Genomic DNA, 12,734 nt, shown 5'->3' with positions numbered 1-12,734 from the left:
TCCTTGGTGTGAGCCCTCCCAGAGTCTGTCATTAGCCCCACCAAAGAGCCCAGGTAGGCTCCAATGTTGGGTTGCCTCAGGCCAAACAACCAACAGGGAAGGAAGCCAGTCCCACCCATCAGCAGTCAAGCGGATTAAAATTTTATGGAGCTCTGCCCACCAGAGCAACAGTAAGCTCTACCCACCACCAGACTCTCCCATCAGGAAACTGACACAAGCTTCTTAGATAGCCTCATCCACCAGAGGGCAGACAGCAGAAGAAAGAAGAACTAAAATCCTGCAGCCTGTGGAACAAAAACCACATTCACAGAAAGATAGACAAGATGAAAAGACAGAGGGTTATGTACCAGATGAAGGAACAAGATAAAACCCCACAAAAACAACTAAATGAACTGGAGATAGGCAACCTTCCAGAAAAAGAATTCAAAATAATGATAGTGAAGATGATCCAGGACCTCGGAAAAAGAATAGAGGCAAAGATCAAGAAGACACAAGAAGGGGCTTCCCTGGTGGCGCAGTGGTTGAGGATCTGCCTGCCGGTGCAGGGGACACGGGTTCGAGCCCTGGTCTGGGAGGACCCCGCATGCCACGGAGCAACTGGGCCCGTGGGCCACAATTACTGAGCCTGCGCGTCTGGAGCCTGTGCTCCGCAACAAGAGAGGCCGCGATGGTGGGAGGCCCGCGCACCGCGATGAAGAGTGGTCCCCACTTGCCACAACTGGAGAAAGCCCTCGCACAGAAATGAAGACTCAACACAGTCATGAATAAATAAACAACTAAATAAAAGAACGTGAATTTCTTTAAAAAAAAAAAAAAGAAGACGCAAGAAATGTTTAACAAAGACCTAGAAGAATTAAAGAACAAACAAACAGAGATGAACAATACAATAATTGAAATGAAAACTACACTAGAAGGAATCAATAGCAGAATAACTGAGGCAGAAAAACGGATAAGTGACCTGGAAGACAGAATGGTGGAATTCACTGCTGCGGAACAGACTAAAGAAAAAAGAATGAAAAGAAATGAAGACAGCCTAAGAGACCTCTGGGACAACATTAAACGCAACAACATTCGCATTAGGGGTCCCAGAAGAAGAAGAGAGAGAGAAAGCACCCGAGAAAATATTTGAAGAGATTATAGTTGATAACTTCCCTAACATGGGAAAGGAAATAGCCAACCAAGTCGAGGAAGCGCAGCGAGTCCCATACAGGATAAACCCAAGGAGAAACACACCGAGACACACAGTAATCAAATTGGCAAAAATTAAAGACAAAGGAAAATTATGAAAGCAGCAAGGGAAAAATGACAAATAACATACAAGGGAACTCCCATAAGGTAAACAGCTGATTTCTCAGCAGAAACACTAAAAGCCAGAAAGGAGTGGCATGATATACTTAAAGTGATGAAAGGGAAGAACCTACAACCAAGATTACTCTACCCAGCAAGGATCTCATTCAGATTCGATGGAAAAATCAGCTTTACAGACAAGCAAAAGCTAAGAGAATTCAGCACCACCAAACCAGCTCTACAACAAATGCTAAAGGAACTTCTCTAAGTGGGAAACACAAGAGAAGAAAAGGACCTACAAAAACAAACCCAAAACAATTAAGAAAATGGTCATAGGAACATACATATCGATAATTACTTTAAACGTGAATGGATTAAATGGTCCAACCAAAAGACAAAGGCTCACCCAACGGATACAAAACAAGACCCATCTATATGCTATCTACAAGAGACCCACTTCACATCTAGGGACACATACAGACTTAAAGTGAGGGGATGGAAAAAGATATTCCATGCAAATGGAAACCAAAAGAAAGCTGGAGTAGCAATACTCATATCAGATAAAATAGACTTGAAACTAAAGAATGTTACAAGAAACAAGGAGGGACACTACATAATGATCAAGGGATCAATCCAAGAAGAAGAAATAACAATCATAAATATATATGCACCCAACATAGGAGCACCTCAATACATAAGGCAACTGCTAACAGCTCTAAAAGAGAAAATCGACAGTAACACAATAATACTGGGGGACTTTCACACCTCACTTACAGCAATGGACAGATAATCCAAAATGAAAATAAATAGGGAAACAGAAGCTTTAAATGACACAATAGACCAGATAGATTTAATTGATATTTATAGGATATTCCATTCAAAAACAGCAGATTACACTTTCTTCTCAAGTGCGCACGGAACATTCTCCAGGATAGATCACATCTTGGGTCATAAATCAAGCCTCAGCAAATTTAAGAAAATTGAAATCATATCAAGCATCTTTTCTGACCACAACGTTATGAGATTAGTAATGAAATACAGGCAAAAAAAGTAAAAAACACAAACACAAGGAGGCTAAACAATAGGTTACTAAATACCCAAGAGATCACTGAAGAAATCAAAGAGGAAATCAATATATACCTAGAAACAAATGACAATGAAAACGACGATCCAAAACCTATGGGATGCAGCAAAAGCAGTTCTAAGAGGGAAGTTTACAGCAACACAAGCCTACCTCAAGAAACAAGAAAAGTCTCAAATAAACAATCTAACCTTACACCTAAGGGAACTAGAGAAAGAAGAACAAACAAAACCCAAAGTTAGCAGAAGGAAAGAAACCATAAAGATCAGAGCAGAAATAAATGAAATAGAAACAAAGAAAACAATAGCAAAGATCAATAAAACTAAAAGCTGGTTCTTTGAGAAGATAAACAAACTTGATAAACCATTAGCCAGACTCATAAAGAAAAAGAGGGAGAAGACTCAAGTCAATAAAATCAGAAATGAAAAAGGAGAAGTTACAACAGACACTGCAGAAATACAAAGCATCCTAAGAGACTACTACAAGCAATTCTATGACAATAAAATGGACAACCTGGAGGAAATGGTCAAATTCTTAGAAAGGTATAACCTTCCAAGACTGAACCAGGAAGAAATAGAAAATATGAACAGACCAATCACAAGTAATGAAATTGAAACTGTGTATAAAAATCTTCCAACAAACAAAAGTCCAGGACCAGATGGCTTCACAGGTGAATTCTATCAAACATTTAGAGAAGAGCTGACACCCATCCTTCTCAAACTCTTCCAAAAAATTACAGAGGAAGGAACACTCCCAAACTCATTCTATGAGGCCACCATCACCCTGATTCCAAAACCAGACCAAGATACTACAAAAAAAGAAAATTATAGACCAGTATCACTGATGACTATAGATGCAAAAATCCTCAACAAAATACTAGCAAACAGAATCCAACAACACATTAAAAGGATGATACACCATGACCAAGTGGGATTTATCCCAGGGATGCAAGGATTCTTCAATATACATAAATCAATGTGATACATCATATTAACAAATTGAAGAATAAAAACCATACAATCATCTCAATAGATGCAGAAAAAGCTTTTGACAAAATTCAACACGCACTTATGATAAAAACTCTCCAGAAAGTGGGCATAGAGGGAACCTACCTCAACATAATAAAGGCCATATACCACAAACACACAGCACACATCATTCTCAATGGTAAAAAACTGAAATCATTTCCCCTAAGATCAGGAACAAGACAAGGATGTCCACTCTCACCACTATTATTCAACATAGTTTTGGAAGCTCTAGCCACGGCAATCAGAGAAGAAAAAGATATAAAAGGAATACAAATTGGAAAAGAAGAAGTAAAACTGTCACTGTTTGCAAATGACATCATACTATACATAGAGAATCCTAAAGATACCACCAGAAAACTACTAGAGCTAATCAATGAATTTGGTAAAGTTGCAGGATACAAAATTAATGCACAGAAATCTCTTGCATTCCTATACACTAATGATGAAAAATCTGAAAGAGAAATAAAGGAAACACTCTCATTTACCATTGCAACAAAAAGAATAGAATACCTAGGAATAATCCTACTTAGGGAGACAAAAGACCTGTATGCAGAAAACTGTAAGACACTGATGAAAGAAATTAAAGATGATACCAACAGATGGAGAGATATACCATGTTCTTGGATTGAAAGAATCAATATTGTGAAAATGACTATACTACCCAAAGCAATCTTCAGATTCAGTGCAATCCCTATCAAATTACCAATGGCATTTTTTACAGAACTAGAACAAAAAATCTTAGAACTTGTATGGAGACACAAAAGACCCCAAATAGCCAAAGCAGTCTTGAGGGAAAAAAACGGAGCTGGAGGAATCAGATGTCCTGACTTCAGACTATACTACAAAGCTGCAGTAATCAAGACAATATGGTACTGGCACAAAAACAGAAATATAGATCAATGGAACAAGATAGAAAGCCCAGAGATAAACCAACACACCTATGGTCAACTAATCTATGACAGAGGAGGCAAGGATATACAATGGAGAAAAGACGGTCTCTTCAATAAGTGGTGCTGGGAAAACTGGACAGCTACATGTTAAAGAATGAAATTAGCACACTCCCTAACACCATACACAAAAATAAACTTAAAATGGATTCGAGATCTAAATGTAAGACTGGACACTATAAAACTCTTAGAGGAAAACATAGGAAGAACACTCTTTGACATAAATCACAGCAAGATCTTTTTTGATCCACCTCCTAGAGTAATGGAAATAAAAACAAAAATGAACAAATGGGACCTAATGAAACTTAAAAGCTTTTGCACAGCAAAGGAAACCATAAACAAGACGAAAAGACAACCCTCAGAATGGGAGAAGATATTTGCAAACGAATCAACAGACAAAGGATTAATCTCCAAAATATTTAAACAGCTCACGCAGCTCAATATTAAAGAAACAAACAGGGCTTCCCTGGTGGCGCAGTGGTTGGGAATTTGCGTGCCAATGCAGGGGACACGGGTTCGAGCACTGGTCTGGGAGGATCCCACATGCCGCGGAGCGGCTGGGCCCGTGAGCTACAATTACTGAGCCTGCGCGATTGGAGCCTGTGCTCCGCAACAAGAGAGGCCGCGATGGTGGGAGGCCCGCGCACCGCGATGAAGAGTGGCCCCCGCTTGCCGCAGCTGGAGAAGGCCCTCGCACGGAAATGAAGATCCAACACAGCCATAAATAAATAAATAAATAAATAAATAAAATAAACACAAAGTTAAAAAAAAAGTAAGCTGAAATATTAAAAAAAAAAAAAAGTTGTTGTTTTAAAAAAAAAAAGAAACAAACAACCCAATCCAAAAATGGGCAGAAGACCTAAATAGACATTTCTCCAAAGAAGATGTACAGATGGCCAAGAAGCACATGAAAAGCTGCTCAACATCACTAATAATTAGAGAAATGCAAATCAAAACTACAATGAGGTATCACCTCACACCAGTTAGAATGGGCATCATCAGAAAATCTACAAACAACAAATGCTGGAGAGGGTATGGAGAAAAGGGAACTCTCTTGCACTGTTGGTGGGAATTTAACTTGATACAGCCACTATGGAGAACAGTACGGAGGTTCCTTAAATAACTAAAAATAGAATTACCATATGATCCAGCAATCCCACTACTGGGCATATACACAGAGAAAACCATAAATCAAAAAGACGCATGCACCCCAATGTTCACTGCAGCACTATTTACAATAGCCAGGTCATGGAAACAACCTAAATGCACATCAACAGACAAATGGATAAAGAAGATGTGGTACATATATACAATGGAATATTACTCAGCCATAAAAAGAAACGAAATTGGGTCATTTGTTGAGACGTGGATGAATCTAGAGACTGTCATACAGAGTGAAGTCAGAAAAAGAAAAACAAATATCATATATTAACGCATGTATGTGGAGCCTAGAAAAATGGTACAGATGAACCGGTATGCAGGGCAGAAGTTGAGACACAGATGTAGAGAACAAACGTATGGACACCAAGGAGGGAAAGCCGCGGGGGGGTGGGGATGGTGGCGTGATGAATTGGGCGATTGGGATTGACATGTAAACACTGATATGTATAAAATTGATGACTAATAAGAACCTGCAGTATAAAAAAATAAATAAAATAAAATTTAAAAATTAAAAAAAAAACTAATACTAAACTTTCTTTGGGTTATTTGTATGGAAATATGTTAATATAAATGTTTCAGACATTACACACAATTCCTAAAAGTCTTATATGTTCTGGTATAATGTGATAAGTCATAATTTTAGTTATTTTTTTTAAATGTATATCTCAGAAATAACTAAGTTTCCTTGTCAATTACATTATTATGAACGTTCATCAAATCTTTAACCGTGGTCATTTTTAAGTCTTTTGTCATTTACAGACAGTTCTGGGTGTACTCCGATGGTTTTGCAAAAATGCTCCTATAAAAGGTTTTCATCTTCAAGGAAGTCATGGAAAAGACTCCAACAAGCACAGGTTTCTGGTAACTGACTATACTGCTGAACTGAGTGAATAAGCATTTTCAGAACTCTAATGCAAAACTGATGAATTCATAAAAGTGCTAACAAAAGATCAAGATGAAAAAAAATTAATTACACGGGACTGAGTGAACTGATGAGGATGATTATAATTTCTGTGACTTTCTGTTTGAATAGAAAAAAACAAAAAGACTATGCAGTAGCTGGAAACCATAAAAATAGAATGCCCTGCATAAATATTTTTGCTTTATCTCAATACTGAATAAAGTATCATAAAGCATTTCATTCAGAAAAAAAAAAAAAACCACAATGAGGTAACAACTCACACCCATTAGAATGGCTATTATCAAAAAGGCAAGAAATACTAAGTGTTGGTGAGGATGTGGAGAAAAGTGAACCCTCAAACACTGTTACTGGGAATGTAAATTGATGCAGCCACTATGGAAAACAGTATGGAGAGGCCTCAAAAAATTAAGAGAACTACCACATGATCCAGCTACTCCACTTCTGGATGTTTATCCAAAGAATATGAAAACACTAACTCAAAAAGATATATGCACCTCTATGTTCATTGCAGCATTATTTACAATAACCAAGCTATGAAACAACCTAAATGTCTATCAACAGATGGATAAAAAAGATGCGGTAAACACACAGAATGTTGCTTGGCCATAAAAAAACGATGAAATCTTGCCATTTACATGACACACATAGACTTTGAGGGTATTATGCTAAGTGAAATAAGTCAGACAGAGACAGACAAATACCATATGATTTCATTCATATGTGGATTATAAAAAAACTAACTAAATAAATAAAGGAACAAACCAAACCAAACAAAAACACATAGATATGGAGAACAGATTAGTGGTTACCAGAATGGAAGGGGGTTGAGGGAGGGCAAAATGGGTAAAGAGGTCAAATACACGGTGACAGATGGAAACCAAACTTTCAGTGGTGAGCACGCTGTAGTGTATACAGAGATCGAAACATAATGTATACATGAAACTTAAATGTTATAAACCAATGTTACCTCAATTTAAAAATACATATATCAAACATAATTGAATCAAGGATATTTCTACTGTTAAGTGGCAAAGGTCATGCCCTGTTCTTCCCCAAAATATAGCCTCCCTTGTCCTTATGCAGACATAGGCAATGAGTTACCCTTTCTGATATTAAACTTTATTGAGCATTATGCATTAAAGTAGAATTAATATATTTTTGCATGTGCATATAATGTAATTCTCTACAACAATGAAAACAAATGACAGCTATATGACCAATATAGATGAATTTCCCAAGAATAACCCTAAGCAAAAGAAGCAAGTCACAAAGAATGCAAATACTACGATTCCACACACATAAAGCTCTTTAAAAGGCAAAACAGATATTATGTAGAGATTCACAATTAAGAGGTAAAAATGTAAAGAAAAATGAGGAAGTTACCATCATAAAAATCAAGATAGTGATTACCTTGAGGGTAAGAAAGGTAAGGAAGGGGAGTGTGACCAGAGAAAAGGTGCTTCTGGGATGCCAGCAATATTCCACATCTTGACCTGAGCTGTGATGAGATGGGAGTTTGCATTATAATTGTTCTTTAAACCATACACAAATGTTTTATGCATTTTCTCCATCTATGATAGTTAACTATTTTCAAAAGGAAAAAAAAATAAGAATAAAGCAGCCTGTCACTCAAAACAAGATTTTTTTGTTTTGTTTTTCTGACTACATGGAGATATGAAAGCTAGCAAGCAGGAGCCTGCCAAGATCACACACAACACACTAAGCGAGTCAACAAATAAGCAACTGTTAAAAACCAGACTCATGTTCGACGCCAGAGTTCTATCTTCTCATTCAGTGGACATGAGATGGGATCTAGCAATAGGTATTAAGTATATAGCACATACCCAGGGGCTTGCGGTAAAAATAAATGTTCCCACGTCCCTCCCCTGGAGATTCAGACAGGAAGCCTATAACTTTACTTTTTAAAAATGTCCCCTAGTCACTATGATCAAGCCAAATTTGGAAAACACTGCTCTCGACCACAGATTGGCAAATGGTATACCAAGTCATTATTCATAAACTTCTTATAAGTCAAAGAGGGGTGGGGTAGAGGGTCAAATTAGAGCAAGGAAAAAAAGAGAGGGAGAGAAATAGGAACGTTAACAAAAATACACATCATAATTCTCTCAAATACCACTGCTGTCACCAGTGCCATAGGTTGTCAACCCCAGCAAGAAGCCATGCAGCAAATAAGGAAAAGACAATTGACAATGAATTGCTTTCATAATATTAGAATCTTAAGCATCATTTAGGGAAACATGCCAGAAAATTCTGGTTTTCTAGGTTATCAAAAATATCATGCCCAGTGTACTTCAAAGTATCAATCTCCTGAACCACAATTTTTTTTATGATGCTTCACACAAAACTCAGTACCACCATCAGTATCACTATAAATAAATTGGTACAGAACTTATCAATTTGGAGCCAGGCACTCTGTTAAGCATCTGATGTGAATGTTCCTCCGTCTAATCCTCAGAACAACCTTGTCAAGTAAAACAAAAACAAACAAACAAAAAACAATGCAGGGAAAAAGTAACTTTTTCCCATATCATTCCAGTTTTCCTATTTTAGGGGACTCAAGTTCTACATGTAAGTACCAGAATAAATGAACCAATTCCCTTACCCATTATCCCCACCCCCATCTCTTTTTCTTTAAGTTATGCATAATTTCTGAACAAAAAGCTGAGCATGCCCAATGCCCCATACACAGTTTGGGTGTTAAGCATGACATTTAGCCTACTATATTAATGGTGGAACAGTATGGGGTGCTAGATCAAGTTATGCCATTCCCACTGATGATTACAACTGTTTCTTTAAAGTATCACCCCAAGACTCTGTTCCTGGCCTCTTTTCTGTATAGTAACATTAAAAATATTTCACGTATACATTAAAAAGATGCATAAATACTATGAAACAAAGCAATTTGTTAACATGTACATGTAAACTCTGGGTGGTGGACTCTGTATTTTTTTTATATTTTCTGCATATTTCAGAATAAACAATTAAAACTTTCTAAAGTCTATTTCATTTTATATAACATATAGCAAACAAAAACCTAGAAGAAAACACACAGAAATCTTAACAGAAATCTGTTCCACCTACTCAAGTTCTCTAAGCATGCATTACTCTCATACAAAAACAAAAAACAAAAAAACAATGTTTTCTTAATGAGCAAGCCACAAGGTTTTATAATTCACAAGTCTATTCACAATCTGGAGAAGATGAAATTATTTCTTCTTAAGTGAAGTGTGCAATAAAAAACTGGTGAAAAAAAGGGCAGATCTTCAGCTATGAGTTAAATCCAAGCCATCATTTTCTCTCTTTAAGCACTCAATTACACTCAAAAGATTCCATCCTACACTACAGTCCTCATAGTTATCATTATTGCTGTAAAGGTCAAATGTAGCAGCCATGTGGGCTCCCAGGCATTTGGGTCAATTGGCAATATATCACAATCTGTCAGAGATGATACCTTTATTAATTATGATGCCATGGATTACTAGCATCCCCTTTCTATTGGTAAAGAACTCAGCACTGTGCTCAGGTCCAAAGGCATGACCAAAGCAATACCAAAACCTCAAATTTTTAGGTCTATTTCCTGGAACCACTCCAGGCACCAACTCTATATCAACAGTTCAATAAGGAGAGAGAAACTATAGTAAATTAAACAGAGTGTTTAACACAAATAATAATTAAACTATGATAGGATAGTAACTATAAAGATATAATGAGGGGTGGCAAGAGGCAAGAGAGAGGGATTCCAAAGGGGCATGAGGAAACCTCTGGGAGCAATAGATATGTTCATTAACTTCATTATGGTGATGGTTTCAGAGTTATATAAATATGTCAAAGCTAATAAGCATAAACTTTAAATATGTACAATCTGGGACTTCTCTGGTGGTCCAGTGGTAAAAAATCCACCTTCCAATGCAGGGGACACGGGTTCGAACCCTCGTCAGGGAACTAAGACCCCACATGCCACGGGGCAACTAAGCCCGTGCACCACAACTACAGAGCCCACAAGCGCTGGAGCCCGCACGCCACAACCAGAGAAAACCCGTATGCCACAACTAGAGAGAAGCCCGCGTGCCTCAACGAAGAGCCCACGCGCTGTAACTAAGACCCGATGCAGCCAAAAATAAATAAATATGTACAGTTTATTATATGCCAATTATAAGTCAATAAACCTGTTTTGAATTTTTTGAAGATAAATAATTATTAAACTCTGATGGGAAAAATAAGGCTGAGGGAGAGTACCCAAAAAGGATAAACTTGGAAGAAGGGTTTCCTCCTCAAGGCTGGAGTTTCTCATTGGAGAAGCTATGGTTGCAGCACACTAGATAACAGAGAATTTCACTGGATTGTCCAAACCAGAGCAGGTCCAATGTTGCCAGACTAGCAGGAAACAATTATCTGGAGTGCAGCTGTTGAGGCTGGTGAGCAGGTGTGCAGAGGTAGTCAGGAGACTGCTGCAGGCACAAGGCCTAGAATGCACAGCATCCATGTCAAGAGAACTGCAGGAAACTCCCTGGGGTATAGGCAAGCCAAGGTTGGTGGGCAGGCACGTAGAGGTCCAGTCAGGCACTGGAGGCATGAGGCCTGAGGAACATGGTGTCCACTTCAGAAGGGCCGTGGCAAGGTGGTCACCAGGTCTAGACTGGGACTGCAGGATCAGTGAGGGCCTGTTTACTCTGGGCACATAGCTGAGGTAGAGCACCACCAGATGTCCCCAATGTCCCTGGAAGGTGGGGGAGGGGGGAGGGGAGTGTGTGGAGGAGGGGGGACAGGACAGACACAGCTCAAGGGAACTAGGAAGGAAAAAACCCCTTCTCCTCCAGCATCCTGACCCCTTCAGCACTTAGTAAAGCTTAACATCATACTCTTTATAAAGGAGAAATGCTTCGAGTCCAGTCCATTACTGCAGAGCAGGTATTGAAGGGTTAGTTTGGAGCAGAAAGAAAATAAATTGATAATTTACACAGTCATCTTTCTGTTCTCAACAGTATTTAAATAAGACAGTGTTTCTCTCACTTAACAATAGGGGAGGCTGCTGGGATGGCAGATGAAGAAGAAGACCCCACCTTTGAGGAAGAAAATGAAGAAATTGGAGGAGGTGCAGAAGGTGGACAGGGTAAAAGAAAGAGACTTTTTTCTAAAGAATTACGGTGTATGATGTATGGGTTTGGGGATGACCAGAATCCTTATACTGAGTCAGTAGATATTCTTGAAGACCTTGTCATAGAGTTCATCACTGAAATGACTCACAAGGCAATGTCAATTGGAAGACAAGGTCGGGTACAAGTTGAAGATATCATCTTCTTGATTCGAAAGGACCCAAGAAAGTTTGCTAGGGTTAAAGACTTGCTTACTATGAATGAAGAATTGAAACGAGCTAGAAAAGCATTTGATGAAGCAAACTATGGATCTTGACACCTTTTGTACTTTCTGAAGCTTCATTATTTTCTGGGGAAACCATATTTAATAACTATATTTTCCACAGTAAGGTTCTGATATCTAGCCATGTCAATGAAAGATGGAGAACCACAAAGTTTTCAGTCTTTATTTTCATGTCTTCAATTTTAGAGTGATATTTGAGCCTTTAATTGCCTGCCATTATATTACCATACTTTGAATTACTTACTGGATTTTAATGACCACATGTACGTCAAAGTACCTTGCAAACCATTCAGTTCCTTCTGATTTTTTGCCATTGTAGGCTGTACTGTGGCTGTTTAATATGTGAAATCTAAATGGTACCTTTGTTAGCTAAGACATGTGTTTCATGTTTCTAAAGTTTTTAGATTACAGTAGTCTAAGTTATTAAAAGATAGTGAACTGGTTTGTGTTTCTTTTAAGGAGAAAAAGATAGAAAATACAGCCTTTTTAAAGAGTGTTTATTTGTCTTAAGATAATTTGTTTTAATACTCTTCTTTAGATAATGAGTGATTTTTTTGATTTTAATTTTTTTATTTTTTGAGAAACTAAAAGTTTCCTATGAATGCTTCTGTGTTGGAAGACCTATTTGATTTAAAATCTTTGGGGCTTATACTGTTTGTCAGGTTTTAAGAGAACTCATTTCCCCAGGTCAAATTAAAGCTTCTAAATAATAAGTGTTTTCAGTAGCAGGAATGGCATTGCTGAAAAAGCTGATGGTAGGATAAGCATTTGGGGTAGTGTTTTATTAACATATTTGTTAGTACTTGTTCATTGTGGAAACGTGTACTTGACTAAGACCATGTGTGGCTATGGAAACCACTTTTGTAGTTCAGCATATACAGGTTTTGTGTGTATTTAGCTTACTGTATTAT

At 37.9% G+C, this 12,734-nt stretch overlaps 1 protein-coding gene and 1 pseudogene across 2 annotated transcripts in view; one reads left to right on the top strand and one right to left on the bottom strand.

Moving 5' to 3' along the window:
- Window positions 1-12,734, bottom strand: part of RNF13 (ring finger protein 13) — a 157,503-nt gene that overhangs the window by 131,502 nt on the left and 13,267 nt on the right. The gene's annotated exons all lie outside the window — the stretch shown is intronic.
- Window positions 11,477-11,949, top strand: LOC137766774 (transcription initiation factor TFIID subunit 13 pseudogene; annotated as a pseudogene).

Source organism: Eschrichtius robustus, chromosome 6 (assembly GCF_028021215.1).
Source record: "Eschrichtius robustus isolate mEscRob2 chromosome 6, mEscRob2.pri, whole genome shotgun sequence".
NCBI lineage: Eukaryota > Metazoa > Chordata > Mammalia > Artiodactyla > Eschrichtiidae > Eschrichtius > Eschrichtius robustus.
This window is presented reverse-complemented; position numbering and strand designations above follow the sequence as displayed.